The sequence below is a fragment of the Talpa occidentalis genome, unplaced genomic scaffold, assembly GCF_014898055.3.
Source record: "Talpa occidentalis isolate TD23 unplaced genomic scaffold, MPIMG_talOcc4v2.1 talOcc4.6, whole genome shotgun sequence".
Classification (NCBI taxonomy): domain Eukaryota; kingdom Metazoa; phylum Chordata; class Mammalia; order Eulipotyphla; family Talpidae; genus Talpa; species Talpa occidentalis.
In genome coordinates, this window is record NW_023604972.1 from 2,675,473 (window position 1) to 2,692,765 (window position 17,293).

Here is a 17,293-nt window from a genome sequence, read left to right on the forward strand (position 1 = left end):
ACGGTGTGGATCCCTGTGTATTCGGGAGGTAGTTCAAGCATGTTTTTATAAGGTAAGTATGCACTCACGTCAAAGGAAAAGGGGTCATAAAATCCACTGCTATTCTCCGTAAGCTCTGAAGACAGAAATGCCCCCCACGTCACTCAACGGAGCCACCTCTCAATGACGGGCGACCTCTTCATCCCCCAGACACAAGACGGTGCAGGTTAAAAGCCCAGATCTCCACCCCGCGCCCGCACTGGGCAGCGTGGCCTGATACAGCGACCTTCTACCCTCACCCCTCGCGAGGCCTCTGGCCCCTGGGGACCTGCTCTGCGGGGGAGCGCACAGGGCACTGGGAGCAAGCCTGAGCTTCAGGGGGTGTTTCCGGTTCCCTTCTTATGAACAAGCCGCAGCTGGCACAAGTCTGGAAACCAAGGTGTGACTTGAACGAGCTTTGCCTAAAGTTCCATGACAAGACAAAGCCGGCAGGCAGCCCGTCAGCAGGGAGACGTCAGCCCGCTGGGGAGCCCCGGGCTCGAGAGGCGACGCTGGAGGCTACACCTGGAGTGATTACTTCATGGCACCAGGTACCGGGATATTTCCAGAGGGGCACAAGTTTTGTTGCGTATTTATCCAGACCAAGAAGATAGTTTATGGTCTAACCTACGAGTGAAGCCACCCGGCGCAAGCACAGCGCAGAAGGCACACTCCTCTGGAAACGCCCCTTTACCTCGTGACCCGCGGAAACGAGGAGCCCCGGGCAGGCGAGGAGGTTGCTACCTCCATACCCCCAGAGGTGGGCGCTGACGCACCCATGGGCTAGCCCCTGGCGGCCACGCAGTGTCTCCAAACCTGTCAATCCCTCTGCTCCAGTCGTCTTACTCTTTGGCCCTCCTTCGACGCAAGTGCTTTAAAAGAAGAAGAAAATGCACAACGTTTTCAAGTAACTTATTTCTAAAGATGGAACGCGGAAAAAGCCTAAAGGCCTAATAAGAAGAAAATGATGATTGTTGCACTGGGTGGAATCTGCCAACCCATCACAGTATTCATTTTGAAGGGATGGTAGCAACGCAAGCCACCCGCAGGAGCAGGCTGGGCGGAAAGCAGGACGGATGCTGCTGGGGCGGGTGACGCGCACAGAGAGATGTCCAGACGCGGCTCAGGACAGAGGGAGGGAAAAAACACCTAAAAGCAATTTTGACAAGAATTTGGAAGAGATGATGATTCTGTTTTCACCCCCAGAGCGCCTGCTAGGAGAGGCCTGCTCAGCACTGGCTGGAGGATGACATCTGGGACGAGGACCGTGAGCCCAGCCCTGTCGGGCAGCCCGTTATGGACGCCCTGTCCCTGCTGGTCCTCAGCCTGCCCTGCGTCCTGCCCCCTGCATGGCTCTCTCATCTGTGAGGGGTGGGCCACCCCGCAGGCGTCCAGAGGGGGCCCAAGGAGCAGCGAGGGGCCAGATCCTGGGGCTAGCAGAGCCGGGTGTGAGCCCAGCTCGTCTGCACACAGGTGGGGTCCAGGCGATGTCCCTGCGGGTCTTCAGTTACTGCTGGGAAAGGCGGACCCAGAACCGGACGGAGCTGTGGCGACGCTTCCCACTTACGGCGCAGGCGTGGAAGGGACACTTCAGCCACGGCTTAGCATGACATTGTTGACGGGCCAGATGGGTTCCTGTCAGGCAGGCGCCTGCGTCTCCAGCCACCTGAGGGCTCTGGGCTGGAGAGCACGTGCTTTTCTGGACAGCACCACTCCCCTGCTCTCTGCCTCCAGTGACTCCAGAATGCCTGTGAGAGCACTCCAGATCCCTGGCCACTGGGCCTTACAGGACGGCAGGGCACTCGGATTCAGCTCCGTGGCTCCCCCTTGCACTCCACAATGCAGGAGGACTCCACAGTGCAAGAGGATCCACAGTGCAGGAGCACTCACAGTGCAGGAGCACTCACAGTGCAGGAGCACTCACAGTGCAGGACTCAATGCCACAATGCCACCACTCTTCACCATCTGCCTTTGCACATTCTGGTCCCTTCCCCTGAAGCACCCTTTCCTCCTCTGCCCACCCCATTTTCCAGGGTAACTCCTACCAACTCTGCAAGACTCCAGTCTTCTCTGACCAATCCTCCCTGCTCCAGGGACGCCCCTCAAGGGGACCACAGCCCCTGAGCTCGCCTCACCGTCCTAGCTGTTTATTTGCTCCGGGAGCTCCCCAGGGGAGCAGGACTTGGTCATCTTCTCCACGATTCAGAAAAAATGATCAGTAAATGCCAGTGAAATAAATGAACCAACTGATGGCAAATACCAGTGTTTTACTGGCACAGGGAAGTAACTGACAACCACGCTGGCAAAACGAAGCAAGTTAATGTTTCACTGGGCTGGAGCCCCTGACCTCGTTCTCGGTAAGCCCGAAACCCGCAGTGACCCCGAAACCCGCAGTTACCCTCCGGCCCACACGCTTTTGGAACAAGGAACAGCAGCCGGAAAACCAAAAGGTCAGCTATACCAGATACGACTAGTTTGCCAATAAGTCTTTGAATTTATTGGGACAGAAGAATTTTCTGGGACGGAAGACAGAGACAGTTGTCAATCGAGTAGGAGGCAAATTTCCTCTGCAAACGACAGAGAAAGATGTGCAGAAAATTACCTCAAGCATGACCTCTGACCCAGACTAGAAGTATGACCCCCTCACAGCAAACACCAAGGGTGATACATCAATCGGATCCTGTCACGGGCTGAGCTGTGCACCCCCCAAACTTCACAGGCGCAAGCTCCAGCCCCCACTGCGACTTACACGGAGTCAGGACGTTTGGGAGCCGGGCACCAAGAGTGGGCGCCAGCGGGATGGGGTTCTTGCAGAAGAGGAAGAGACCCGGGACAGCAATCACTCTCCGCCACGGTGCACAGGGGAAGGCCACGCGGTCACGGGGGAGGGCGGCCACCGCCAGCCAGCCAGGCCTCCCCTAAGCCAGCCCTGGCCACACCCTGCCCCTGGACGACAGCCTCCAGCACAGTGAGAAAATACTCGTGTGTCGTTCAAGCCGTGGCCAACAAGGAGCCTGGCCTGTAAGCACCTGTGGCGTCTGGTCAGGGAGCCCGAGTGGACCACTAGAGATGCGGGCCCCAGGAGAGCTGGGGGACCTTGACCTGCTGAGAGTAGAAAGCTCCTGGCTCTCCGTCGCCCAGAGCGCGAGGTCTCGGGGTCTCGGGGGCCTGTGCAGCTTTGAGTGTTCGTGCAGCAAAGTGCTGCCCTTGGAGACACAGGCCGAGCACGCACCCAGGGCTGCCCCGGAGCACGCCTCGGGGGCTGCCTTGGTGTCCAGACCCCTTGGGCTCCCATGGAGACGTCCAGAGTCAAGCGGAACTTGTCTGGACAAGGGCTCGGCTACGTGGTGCCCTGACGTCCCCGGCCCCTGGCCCGCTGCTGTCCTCTCTTCCACCCACTCCTGCTCCCCTGCCCCAGCCCAGACGACAGGAGCAGGAGGGGCCGCCCCACGCACTGCCTGTCACCGGGGATGGTCACTGATTACTTGGCGCCCCTGGGCAAGGAATGGGCCCCAGCCTACCCCACTTTACCTCAGCTGTGCTCCTCCTGAGGGGGGCCAAGGCACCCGCGTCTGAGGGCCCCAGGCCTGTGCTGGGGCGAAGCAGCCAGGCTCCGGGGAGGACTGTCCGGCCTCAGAGCCAGCTCTGCCCCGCGGCTGGGGCACTGCGAGTCCCTCTCCCCTGCGGGGGGGACAAGAAGCGCTTTCCTCGCAGGGTGCCGGGAGGGCGAGGGGAGCCAGCGGCGCCCCAGAACAGCAGCGCCCGCACAGGGTCTGTAGTCTCAGCTCCTACGTGCGGCCCCAGGGGTCTGAGGTCCCCCGTGCTGCTGGCTGGAGAGGCCGGCGCAGGAGCCAGCTCTGGGAGGCAGGGTCCTTCCCGGCGCTCCCGCACCCCGCGGGGCTTCGCGGGAGTTACTGGCAAGCCCCCTGCACCGGGAGTGGCAGCGCTGAGCCTCAGACAGGCCGGCTTGTTCCCACCCGCGGTGCGGGGACCCGCGGTGCGGGGACCGCGGCTTCAGGGGGGACGGGAGCTGCCCAGACGCACAGCGCACAGGGGGCTTGCGAGGAGGGAGCTCCCTCCGGCCCCCCAGGAGGGAGCTGCCGCCGCGGGGCGCCATCCTCGAGCCTCCGAGTTCAACCAAGAAAGTTTCCCGAGCCTGTCCGGGGCGCCCGGGGCGCAGGAGCCCGGCGATCTGGGGCGCGCGCGCGCACACGCGCCCGGGGCGAGAGGCCCCCCGGCCGCCTCCCAGCCCGCGCCCGGCGACCCCGCGGCCCCACGACAATGGGGCTCCCTCCGAAGGCGGCTCCGCGCCCCCCCCCCCGTCCCCACATGAAGGCTGCGGGCTCAACTCTCCCGCGGAGAGCCCGCCCCGGGCCCGCGACCCGGGGGAGTGGCCGGCGCCCCGCGCCCCGGGGCCCCACGCGGGCGCGGCGAGGCCGGGGAAGGAGGGGCGCCGCGGGCCCCGACCGCGCGGGCGGCCCCCTCTTACCTTCCTCATTCTCGTCAAACGCGGGGGCCCGTGGGAGTGGCTCCCGCCCATATTCCGCCGCCGCCGCTGCTCATGCCCGGCCCGGCCGCGGGCGGGATCCGGGAGCGCCCAGCCCGCTGCAGCCGCGCCGCGCAGGCGGGACCGCGCCGCGCCCCCCCCCCCGGCTGCCCCCCCGGCGGCGCCCCCCGGCTGCGCCCCCTCCCCGCTGCGCCCCGGCCGCGCCCGCCGTGCCCGCTGCGCGCCGGGAGAGCCGCGGCCGAGCGCCCTGCGCGGGCTCCGAGCGCCGGTCCTCGCGGGGCGCGGGCGGGGCGGGGCGGGGCGCGCGGCGGGGAGGGGCGCCGGGCGCGGGGGGCGTGGTGGCCGCGGCGGCCCGGCGGGCGGCCTGGAGGAGGGGGCGCGCGGCCGGCGCGGGCGGGAGGCGCGGGGCCCGGGCGGGGCCGCGGGGAGCCGGAGCCGCCTGGGGACGCGCGCGCCCGGCAGCACCCTGGAGCCGCGACTCCGCGCCGACGCCCGCCGGTGCACGTCCCCCGGCGCCCCCCGGTCCCCGCGGCCCCCCGCGCGCGCAAGCCCCGCCGCCCACTCCCGGGCCGGAGCCCGAGCTGCCAGGGAGAGGCGCCCTTGGGCGGCCGCGGGCGGGCCGGCGTGAGGGGTGCCCCGGACGCCCCTTCGGGCCCCCCTTGTCCCCGGGGTGCGCCGGGCGCGTGCGCGCTCCTCTGGGCGCTGCTCTCCGCGCCCCGCGAGTGGGGCGGGAATCAGACCCCGAGGAGAGCCCGGTCCCGGCCCACGTACGCGGGGACACGCGGCCTCGGCGCTCGCTCCACGCCTCGGCCTCCGAGTCTGATCTAAGAAAACAGCTTCGCCACAGACGGTGGCCCCCGGGGCGCCCAGACCCGAAGAAAACGCTCAGGGCCCGGGGCAGGGGCTTGGGGGGTCGCCAGGGACCCGGGAGTGCGGCGCGTGGGGCGAGAGTGGCGCGCCCTGGGGCACGCGCAGGTCCCCACGAGGCGCATCCCGCGCCCCAGCCTCTGGCTCGGGGAATCTCCGGCCACATCCTGCCATCTGCTGGGCGCTTCAGCCGTGGCCTGTGCCCTGGTGGAGCGCTGGGCTCTCTCTCCAAGCTGTCTCTGCGACCCCACCCCTCCCTGGGTCTCTCCTGCAAGAAGGGGCGAGGGCGGGGGGCTCTGGTCTAACCCAGCCTTGTGGAGGCAACCATAAAAGGCTGGCAGGATGGCGCCAGCCCCGCTCCAGCGACACCCCTAAAGTCTCTGGATGGAGCCAAACCGCTAGACCGGGAAGGCAGGCCAGCCTCGCTCGGAGCTGGGCCTGTGCATCCTGCCTTGTGAGGTGCGGAGGGTGGCGGCGGGCCCGGGCCCCTGCGAGAGGCTGTGTCAGATGATGTTTTTGAAGCCTCCTGATGGCAAAGCCGCAGGCTCAGGAGCAAGAAACAGATGAGTTCTTGCACATCAGAGATGGAGGGAGGGCAGTGTCCTGTCTCGATACTGTAATTTCCTGGCTGGTTGCGGTACTGTCTGCATGGACACCGCCGTGACCCTGACTGATGGCAGAAGGGGCAGTTTCCATAGAGCAAGGTAAGTTATCAGTAAAAAGCAGCCACAGAGCCCCACCTAAATCGGAATTAGCAGGTGGTCCTGATAAGACGCTCCCGAATAGCGCTGTGATTACAGGCACAAAGTCAAGGCGATTTGAGATGCCGACGGACTCCAAGCCTGTAGCCCTGATCCTGCGCCAGCGTTTGGCAACTGGCGCCAGGGGCTCCCCCTGAGGCATGGCACCCCCTCCTGCTTGCAGAGGCAATTCTAGGAGCTCTCTGGAGCAGCCCCCCCATCTCCTGAACTTTGCCAAGAGACCCATCGTCTGCCCCCTTTCCTGCTGCCAGTTTGAGTGTATGCCTGTGTCTTTGTAACACGGATTCCTCTCGTAGGTCCATCTGTGGGTCTGTGCATTTGGTTTCAGTCCAAAGTGAAATCTTCCCACCCTGGGAGGCAGCCTCTCCAGATCCCGAACCCGGTGAAAGAGGGGCGGGGGTGTTTGTTTCCCAGCATTGACACAGCAGGAGCTGACTGCCCGGGTGTCAGATGCCGGCCTTGCATGTAAATGCTCACACTTGGCACATGCCAGTGGCCGTGCTTACCGACACGGTGACGGTGATCTTTGCTGCTCACTGGAATGAAGTCTCGGCGATAGGCAGACAGTGTATCGGACCATCCAAGTGAGGGTTTGAGCCCAGGACGCAACAGGACAGATTTCACTGTGAGAACTGTGCCAACAATCTCAGGTCTGAGTTTAGTGCCTATAAGTAGGAAAGCTGATGCAGTCACATAAAAACATAATCATTCTTGATGGGGGGGGGAGCTTCTGGTTCTAAGTCACTTTGCCCTAAAGAAATGTGGGCACCACCCTTGCACTGGTGGGGGGGCAATACTGGGTTCTCTCACCCCCCTGGCCCCCAAAGCGTGCCTGTGGAGGTGCAAAGCTGGGTCCCCATTGTTTAAATCTTCTTTCTCAACTTCTCCTTTCTCACCCTCACGATGAAAAAGGAGCCAGGAAGGGAGATGGAGCGAGGGGCACCCCGTCTTTGCATGTCTATGGTGCCTTCTTTTAAAGGGTGGCACCAGTTGCCCACCCTGCCGACCCGCAGCATCAGCTCACCCTCAGGTGCCGACAGCCCAGGGCCGCGGGGCAGAGAGGGCGGGGACGGGCAGGCTGCGGAGAGCCTGCTCAGGAGCCCCTGCGAGGACCGGGCTTTCATCAGGACGAAACAGGGACACACTGGAGGGGGCCGGACAAAGGAGCGACGTGACCGACAGTTTGCCGGGGTCCCTGTTGCCCTGCTGAGAGCAGTCAGAGGCGGCAGAGGAGGAGCAGGGCCCCTGGTTTTGAGGTGGTTGTCATCATCCAGGTGAGAGATGAGGGTGGGCGCCGGCAGGGGCAGGTGGGGGTGAGAACTGGTGAGGCGGGGGGCCGGGATTCCCTGGCGGCCGGGTCGGGTGGCCCCTGAAGGGAGGGATAAAGGTGAGCCGAAGGGTTTGGCTTGAACGACCGCAGGGGTAAAGTGATGGTCACCACGATGGGGAAACTGCGGGTGGGCACGATCCCTTCCTGTGGGGGGCAGGGACTGGCCGTGGCCGGAGGAGGACGAGGGAGACGTCCCGGAGTCCTGTTTGGGGACGTTGTGGGTGTTTACTTGACCCTGGACAGATGTGTCTGCGGTTGAGGAGAAAAGTGGAAACTAGAAATGGAAATTTGAGACTCTGAGCCTCTAGTTGCCATTTAAGAAGACGCCGCGACTGCAGGCGATTGTCTGCATGAAGGGAGGCGATGCTAGGATCAAGCCCCTGGGCCCGCCACGGGAGGGGTGAGGCACGCGGAGAAGGAGCAGCCGGCACAGAAGAGCAGCCTGAGGTCTGAGAAGTCCCGGGCGCCTGGCGGCGCAAGGACTGAGGCGCGGTGTCGTCCAGGCAGCAGCACGACTCCTGCGCGGGAGGGCGAGTGTGTGGCCCAGCACGTTCATGCGGAGCACGCGCGTGGAACAGCCTCGTCTGTCGTCAGCAGCTCTGCGTGTGCATCGTGCCCAGGACAGCCCAGAAGAGAAGCCGATGAGAACCTGGGGTGCTCCGGGTAAACCGCCCCTGGCAGCAGCTTCCCGCTCACCCTCTGTCCTCGCTCGCAGGGTCAGGCAGGCGCGGGCCAGGCGCGCCAGGGAGCCGGGTCAAGGGCACAGGCCCTGAGAGGTCTCGGGGAAGCGCAGGGAAGCTCTACGATGGTTCTCTGTATCTCGTGTAGAAACCGTTTCCTGCGAGGGTGACGTGAGCTGCGCGGCTCCAGGCAGGAGAGAGACACTGCGCGGTCAGGAATAATGGTGGGAAGCACGTCCTTCAAAGCTGAGGAAAGGTCTGTGCTTTTATTCCAAGTAGGAGGGTTAGTTCTCACCTCGTCTCACCTATAGTTTTATAAACACCCAGCTGTCGGTGCCAAGGACTGAGACGGGGAACTCTGGACGGCGCCAGTCAGCAGCCTAGACCGCAGGCGAGATCCCCACTCTCAGGAGCCTGGGGGAGACTTTCTCCTTCCCCCAGGGGCCCAGGGGCACCCATGTCATCTGGCCATCTCACCCTTGCCCACGGTCATCTCCAGTTATGGAAAGCAGGGACTGGAGGACACGGCTCCCTACCCCGACTCTCCCATGCTGGTCTCCCCAACAGACGGCGCCTGAAACCCGGCCACACTCCTCGCAGGAGCTGGGTGTGTAATACTGGCACATCTGGCTGGGTGTGTAATACTGGCACATCTGGCTGGGTTACTCGGAAGTAAGTACATTCCTCTCCTGTCCCCGCCACAGCCTTGAACGCTGTCCAGTCCCCTCGAGACAGAAGGACTGAACTTGATTTCCACTGTGCTCTGGATGAAGTCAGCTCCAGGTCTTGCTTTCTTACCCGCCTCACGTACTGATAAGGCTGTGTATGGTCTTCTAACTGCAAAAAGGGAAATCAATTAAATAAAGTCACTGACTTCTTATCTGGCTTCTCCGGAAGGTTGATGGTGCAAGTGCCATGGGGTGATGGCCCCGTCTGTGAATCTGACCAGGGATGGAGCACCCCTTCTTCCGGACTTCTCAAACCCTAAGTACGGGCTCAGAAATAAGTGGGATTCTTGATCTGACTTAAATTTACTCATGTAGATTCACGGGCCGATGCGACCAGGGTTGAGGACACTGAACATCACCCCGAGTGTCCTGGAGCTCTAACTCGCGTGACTATAACCTTTAATTTCATGTAACACGGTCATGCTGCAGAGGCTAATGTGACTCCCCCGGGCAGGCGGCTTCCGTGCCAAACCATTTTTTCAAGTCTACTAGATCAGATTTTGTTATCGTTTCTGTTAAGCCTATTTTATTTAAAACTTGATTCTGGTTCACTGAGAGTAAATACCGTCTGCTTGCACTCAATTTCAATATGTTCTGTTTGGCAGTATTGTACATTATAAAGGAAAAAATACCAAAAGGCTGTTCTGTGCACGCCAAGATAAGGGGTGCTCTGCTCATCCAGCTCTGTTGTTGAGAATCATCTCGCTCTGCTAGCAAACTATTCTTAATGATTAAAAAATCGTCATTTCAAAAGTGACCTTTTTATTAAGAGACTGTGTGCGTATGCACGTGCTCACACACGCTCTCAACATAGGTCCATAAAGTGCTACTAATGTGGTGTGTCTGCATTTCATGGCGTTATAAAATTTCCCTCGAGGCATTTTCATAGTTTGGAATCTGGTAGCCCAGCAATTCTGGGCCCCTTGGTCTTACATTAAAGCAATTTGCATAGTAGCTCCATGGTGACCTTGGATTAAGTGTGTGTGGAGAATTCTAGCTGTAATGCGAACCAGCCTGGGTCAGAGGGACTCCTGCCAGCCACCACGTCACACCAGCGTGCCCGGTTGTTGGGGTTCCGAGGGCTCAAGGGAGTCACCAAACACACGCTGAGGCTGTGCTTGAACTTAGTCAGATGTGCACTTCTGAGCAACAGTTAAAGTCTTTCATGAATCTCAAAAGGCTCCATGAATCCACCCATCCCAAAGAGAAGGGCTGGGGGCCTCTGAGCTATAGAGTAGTCTGTGTTGGGGAGAATAAATTTTTCTTAGGAAGCAGAAGCCACATGTAACAATGATTTGCTAAAAGACACCATGAGTGAGTTGGAAAAAGGGTCGCCTGGAAGGTAGGAGACAAACCCTTCTGAAAACACAACACTCGCACAGTCTGTTTCAGCTGAGCATGTGCGAGGCTAGAGACTACATTTCCCAGCTTCCTTTGCAGGTATGAGTGGCCATGTGACTAAGTGCCAGCCAATAGGCTGTGAGAAATGGTGGGCCGACCTCCAGGCATGCTGTCTCCAGCTTCCTGGAGGCTGTGCTGGCCACATGGTAGGGTGAGCCAGCCTCAGCCCTGCTGGGGGGGAACACGGCTCAGGGAGCAGCCAGGTAGAAGGAGCCTGGGTTCCTGGGTAACTTCATGCAGGAGAACGTCACACTGGATTTGAACCACCTGCTGCCTTCGCCCTGTTGAAACACAGTCCCGTAAACTACTTTGTTGTTAACACGGGGTTCCTTTGGCTCAGCAGCTTAGCCTGTTACTTAACTGATGTAGTCTGGACGGACGCCAGTGTCCTCACTATCATCCTCCCAGAACAGCACAGGCGCAAAGCAGACATCCAGAACCACTGAACAACGAGTGGGCTTAATGGGCATCTCAAGAATATGCAGGGATGATTCACGAACCCGCGAGGATATGGATGAGATCATGTCTAAGTATTCTTCCAGTACTGAAACCCCTTGTGCTGTTTCTCAGAACTGAAGGTCATTTGGGAACACAGAGATGAGGGCATCCTCTTATCCAAGTGTCTTCCAAATAAAGGACGTAGAGGGCAGGCTCCAAGAGGGCGCGGGGAGACATCAACATGCACGCTCACTTCCCTCTCCTCTCTCCTTCCCCCTCCATTCATTCACTCATTCAACACACACATGTTTACGTGAAGCAGGCGCCGCTGAGTACAGAAATGAGCAAGTCCCCATGCAATCCTCATACCCAGTGCAGAAAACAGCTTCGGTGGAAATAAAAGCCGTGCGGCTGAGTGGGAGCTGAAACCTGGTGACACTGTAATCTGAGAGCTGCACCCTGGAAGAGAACCATCTTTATCTGGTTTGCTTTGGGGAGTTCATCTGTCAGAGCTGGTTCCCAGAGTCCTCAGGCAGGGTCTGTCTTCAGAGTCACTGACGCTGCGCAGCCAGCCGGGGTTCTGCCGGGATGAGAGTCCCAGCCTAGACAAGAGAAGGGCCGGTTGGGATCTGAACAGCCCCCTGGTGGCTGGACGTTCATTCATGATTCAGCCTGAGCACGCCACTTCCTTTCTGTCCTTATTTCTAGTGAAATGTAATTCGGATGCATTTTCTCATCCTAATTACTGGAACTTTGAGTCAAAGTACCCAACAGAGTGCCTGCTGCCCACCAGCAGCTCAGTAAATATAAATAGATGCTGGATCTGGTCAAATAAGAAATACTGCTCTCGCCTGGTGGTTCAGTTGGGGCGGGCGGGGTGGCGCCCCTGCCCAAGGGGCCTTTGGCAGTGTGAGAGACATTCTTGGGATCGTGGCCTGGGTGTTGGGAGGTAGTGCCCTGGCATTTATTGGGCAGAGGCCGGGAAGGCTGCTAAATACCCTACAATGCTCAGGACAACCCCCAACAGCAAAGTAATATCCCCCCAAAATGACCGAGGTGGGAAGCAGTGTTTGGTCCATCAAAACTCCAGTTTTAACCAAGTACCTTCAAACTCCGGCCAGAGAGCTGTTGTGTGCAGCTTGAGATGCCCTCCTCGCCTCGATATTAAATAGGTCATTATAAAGCAGCATTTCTGTGACTGTCACCTGGAATTTGGGAGGTTTTGCCTCAAAATGTCAGCAGCACAGGCTCTTTAGCTCCTTCCATCCATGTCTGTGAGTTGCTGCTGCCAGAACCTGATCCCACTCACTCAGGTCCACTTGATTGCTCGTCAGGAAACATCACCATCTTCTAGTCTGGCCTGCAATTGTGGAGTTTATGTCTGACTTCAAAGACACCTGGACCCAATTCGCATAATCAGAACCATAAGGAGCCTGCTGGGTAGAAAGAAGCAATGTTGAGGAGGATGATTACCAGTGCAGGCTGCGGTGATTGCAGCATGTCTCTCCCCACCTCCCCAGCCCTCTCCTCCACTGTCAATAGTTTATTGCGCACCTACTATACTCCAGGTGCTATGCCAAGTGCTGGGTATTCAGTGGAGAATAAAATGACACCATCTCTCACCACGCTCATTGCACCCAGCCCCTTTCCAGCGTACGCACATTTGTTTACACAAACCTTTGAGATAGGCAAGAATTGTGTTATTACAGATGTGAAAGTTACAGGCAAGTGCACAATCAGGGTTCTTTGTTGCAAAGAACAGAATGAACCCTATGTAAAGTGAATATAAAACTAGTAAAGGCTATTCAGTAACTCACAGTCCCTGGAGAATTGGGCAAGGCATGATGCAGCCATAACCATCATCAGAACACCCCCGTGAGCAGGCTGCAGGCAAATCCCATTGCTTCTAGGCACCCCCCTGGGAGATGCTGCGTATGAGGTACGATACTGCCACCCATTTCTTTCCTGAACCCCACTCGGTTGCACAGGACTGAGGGAATCCAGGTCACATGCCTCTGGCCTTGCTGCAAGCGGAGCTGGGAAATTGAGTTCTGATTCTCTACCGGCGAGGTAAGCGGGATTCGTAAGTGGAGATTTCCTCCCCCAGAATAAAAAGGTCATTCAAAAGATAAGGGGCGGCTACCACTGTGGCTTGGTCCAAATGCAGGCGGTTTTGCCCGGTGTCTCCCTCATTAAAAGCAACGATGAACATTTTTTTCTATGTATCTTTCAGCCTTCGGGATCTCCCCCGTGGTGAACTACCAGCTCAGATCTGCCCATTTATTAATTGTTTGGTTTTTTTAATTGCTGACTTGTGTAAGTATTTTATGCAGCTTGGAGAGCAGCTCCTTGGTTGTCGGTTGTATATTGTGCGACTACATTCTCCCATTCCGTGGATGTCTTTTTATTCTACTTATATTTTCTTTTTAGTATAAAAGCTTTTAATTTACAGACATCCCAACTCTTTATTTTTACCTTTATGTCCCTTGGCACAGAGGCCGAGCCTCGGAGAACGTGTTTATCACTGATGTTGGGGAACCTGTCACCAGGTTTTCTTTCCTTTCTCACAGCCGTGGATCAGTGATAACTGGAGGCTCGTCTTGGGGACACGTGACCCGTCAGCCCGGCGGCCCTGAGGAGAGAAATCACGGCCCCCCATGCACAGCGGCCGTCAGGAGAGAAATCACGTTGAGTAGAAGCCCGGAAAGCCCTCGCCTCCTCGCCCTCCGGCTGGCCCCCCCAAGCCCACTCTCAGGACTCAGAGCTCCTCATGAGGGAAACAAGGAGCCATTCACACAAGAGAGAAACCCCAGGCGGCCCGGGGAGCACCGCGGGCGTGCCGGCAACGCGGGTGCTGAGCCAGTTTCTGAAATGGTTTCTGAAGAGCCTGAAACACTTTCTGTCCCGGGCGGGGGTTACTCTGGCCCACTTCCTGCGGGGGGGCGTCTGCCCGGCTTCCTGAGAGGACCCAGGCCAGAACCCCGGGGATGCTTCCCGAGGGAGGAAGCCTCAGCCCGCAGGAGCTGAGTGCTGGGCGCCTGGGGATGGAGGGTGAGCTAGGGGCCCGGCTGGGGAGCTAGCCACAGCTCCCAGGGACCCCTCCCATGGGGACAGCACAGGCCAGCGGCCACCGTCCACCACCGCCACGCTGTGTCCTGCGAGGCTCATCCCGGGGCGGGGGAGGGAATGGTGGGGCCGCGCCACCCAGGAGCCCCAGGCCAGAGCCCTCCTAGGCCAGAGCGCAGTGTGCATTGGGGGCTTGGCATGGGGGCTGCTGGGCTGGCAATCTCACCAGAAATACTAGTTGCAAACCCTTGCTCGCGCTGCCTGGGGGCTGTGAGTGCGTAGACCGCTGACCCTCTTTCAGCGCAGGCCAGGGGCGATGGCCGCGCGGGTCCATTTCACAGGTGAGGACGCAGACAGACGCCGGCGAGCAGCTGGGAGCGGCCGTGCAGGTGGGTGCGTCCAGGGCGTTTGACTCCCGGGGTGACTTCAAACCTCGGGATGCAGCCTGGTCTCTAGAAGCAGCAGAATGGGGGTCGCCAGGAGCTGGGCGTTGTCTTATTGCGCCCCACGTTATTGCACCTTGTGGATAGCGGTTCCGCAGGCAGGAGGTTGGTGGCGACCCCGCCCAGCGCGTCCCTCCGCGCCTTCTGTGTGGGATGTCGGCAAGGTGTCCCGGGGTTTCTAGACACAACACTAATGCACACCTAATAGACGACAGGAGAGTGTAGCCACAACTCCCCACGCACGGAGCCCGCTGGTCCAGAGACTTGCTTTATTGTGACATTCCTGACTCGCGGTGGGCGGGCACTGAACCCCCACCAGCGCTGGGGGGCCTGTCAGGAGCTTCACTTGGGGCAGAAGTCCTGGAGATGATGGTGGTGATGATCGCACAAGGAGAACCTGCTTCATGCCATGGAATTGGATGCTGAAAATGGTTAAAATGATGTAAAAAACCATCTTACATGTCTTTACCACAATAAAAGGTTTGCATTGATACAGGTGACGATAGCACAGCTCGGGACACAGCCGTGGGCCACGAGATGCAGTGGCTTCCACTATAAGGGGATCCACAAAGACAGAAACTGAGTATGGATTTCCCGTAGACCAGAAGCCATGACCGCTACTGGTTCCACTAAGTCAATTCTGCTATTTGTTGACAAGACTTTTAAGTGAATTAGTGAGTGTCCTGCAAACAGAGGAGGGCAGCGGCGGCCCCTGAGCACAAGCAAACACAAGGGACATGCTGTGGTCTCGGGGCTCTGCCTGGCACTCCCAGACCGCCTGGGCAGAGGCCCCGGAGTGAGCATCCGTCCAGCTGCAACGGCCCCTCACATCCATCCACAGCTCTGCAAGGGGCCTGAAGACCCGAGGGCCAGCGCCAAGCGCCTTGCGGTGGGACACCGGCACCTGACCTGGCCCGGGGCCCCTGCTCTGGCCGCTGCGGCTGCAGACTCGGCCTGTCCAGGGCAGCGAGGACTCGGTGTCCCGTGACTCCCCAGAGCACAGAGTCAGCACATGTAGAATGAGAAAAACCCCAAATACCGTTTATCAAGGCACCCCATTTTCTGAGGAAATTAAGGTTCGAAAATACGGTCGGGACCTGCCCAATAGCAGGCAGCTTGTTAGCATTAAAGGCTTTTCCTCCTCCTCACCTGCTCTGCCCAGGTCTCAGGGGGCCGGGTGGGGCGGTGGTGAGCACGCAGGTGTGAGCCAGCCAGTCTGGCCTGAGTCTGGGCTCCGCTGTTAATTAACTGCGCCACCTCAAGCGAGTTACTTAACTTCTTAATGTCTTGCCTCCCTGGGCCTTGACCTTGTGAAGTTGGTATGTGGGAACAATACCAGCACCTCCCACACAGTGCTTTTATGGGGTTGCCGTGGCTAAGCTGTGCGACACCGAGGAACGGGCCTGGCCCAGCAAGCGCGGAGCTCACGTTAGCTCTTCTTCCTTCCCGGGTCGGCCCCTGCCAGTGGGACGTGGCAGCTGCGGAGGAAGCTGCATCGGCTCCACCATCCCTCAGAGGTCAGCCTTATCTCTTGGGGCCTCCTGCCCCCGGGTGCTGGGCCTGGGGGATCGACAGGCAATCAACCCAGCTCCCCAGTCAGGAAATCCTGATATAGACACTGACTTTTTTGAATAAGACTCCGCTTTAAAGATACTGATTAAAAGATAGTGATAAAGATGCTGGTTTAAAAACTGATAAGGCAGGCCAGGAACATTACCATCTCAGAGAACAAACCCAAACAGTAAGGAGGTTCAGAGTAATGGGTCCGAGGTGTAGTAAATGAGCACCACCGGGAGGCCCGACACCCATCTCTAGCTCACAGCTCGAGGCCTGCCCTCTGCGTGGGTCGGCTCGTGCCCTGCTTTGAGTCCCAGGCCTGGGCTCCCAGCTGGGGCCGCCAGACTTGGCTCTCGTGGCCTCGCTGGCCGCCCCCAGAGCTGTCCCCTTCACACCACAGTCTAGGTGAAGCCTTTTCTCTCCGAATCTCTCGGCCTCCCCGACTGCCACAAGGCCAAGAAGGGGCAGAGCTTTGAGGGAATGCCCTCCCTCTTTTTTTTTTTTTTTTTTTTTTGCCCTCCCTCTTTTCACAGCTTCTTCCTCCCTCAGTCTGGGGAGCCCAAGGACCCGAGCTTGCTGTGACTGCACCCCCTGCTCCCCTCAGTCCCACTCCGGGCAGTGGGAGGAGGGAGGGCGGGCAGGGCATGGAATCTGTTGGGCCCATTTGTCTCTGGCCTGGTGACCTTGGGCAGTTGCTGAACTCTGAGCCTCGACATCCCCACTGGAAAGGTGGGGTTGTTTCCTGCAGCACCTGCCTCACAGGGTCCCAGGCAGGGTTGGATGGAGACCACGACCCTGGCTCCGAGCCCTTGAGGAGCACCTGCACTTGGTCACAGGCAAGGAGAGGAAGGAGTTAAGAAACTGCTCGAGGGCACGGCCATGGCACAGCCATGTTACGAGAGGTCTGAGGGGAGCGGGTTCTCGTCCCCTGGGAGCTGCGACACCCCGGATGGAGTGGTATGGCTCACAGACCCATGCTCTGAGGGTCTGTCTGCACCGGGCAGTGCTGGGAGCTGGAAGGAGGCCCGTCCAGCTGACGCGTCCACCTCTCGGATGCCCAGAGGGAAGGCCACGGCCGCTGCTGCCCTGGCTTGTCAGCGGTCAGTGGGCACCACACCCAGCCTGCCTGGCCTCAGGCCCCGATCATGGTGCAGCCCCCGGTTGGTCACTTCCGATCCCTTTCCTGCCCCCAGTTCTGTTGTACAAAGCTGTCCTCATTCGGACGGCCGCCCGCGCCTCTGAAGCACCTCCCGCCCACCCTCCCTCCCCGCTGGTCCTCCCGGCTGCCTGCCTGGCCACAGGCCCCTGTGAAAGGGTGGGGAAGGGGCTGCCTCCCCCAAGTGCCTGCACACCCCAGGCAGCCCCCTCTCGACGAGCGGAGCCTCAGGTCTGAATGCAGCCAGTGTTCCCGGGCCAGGTGGGCGTGCTCGCGGTCCTGGCCGGGACCACAGGAAGCAGAGGGTGGGGGGCCACCCCAGAGCCGCTGCTTAAAGGGGG

The 17,293-nt window shown here is 59.5% G+C and overlaps 1 protein-coding gene and 1 long non-coding RNA gene across 2 annotated transcripts in view; both read right to left on the reverse strand.

Annotated features, from left to right (window-relative positions):
• STK32B (serine/threonine kinase 32B) overlaps positions 1-4,576 on the reverse strand; it is a 156,449-nt gene extending 151,873 nt beyond the window's left edge. The window contains exon 1 of the mRNA XM_037529670.2: positions 4,508-4,576. The gene's annotated coding sequence lies outside the window, so the exon portion shown is untranslated. The remainder of the gene's footprint in view (positions 1-4,507) is intronic.
• A 5,107-nt stretch (positions 4,577-9,683) lies between these two features.
• On the reverse strand, positions 9,684-14,705 carry LOC119261112 (uncharacterized). Its single transcript, XR_005128921.2, has 3 exons — positions 14,023-14,705; positions 13,206-13,362; positions 9,684-12,166 (listed from the first exon to the last, which is right to left on the reverse strand). It is a non-coding gene; the product is annotated as an uncharacterized LOC119261112 (long non-coding RNA).
• Positions 14,706-17,293: the final 2,588 nt, after the last annotated feature.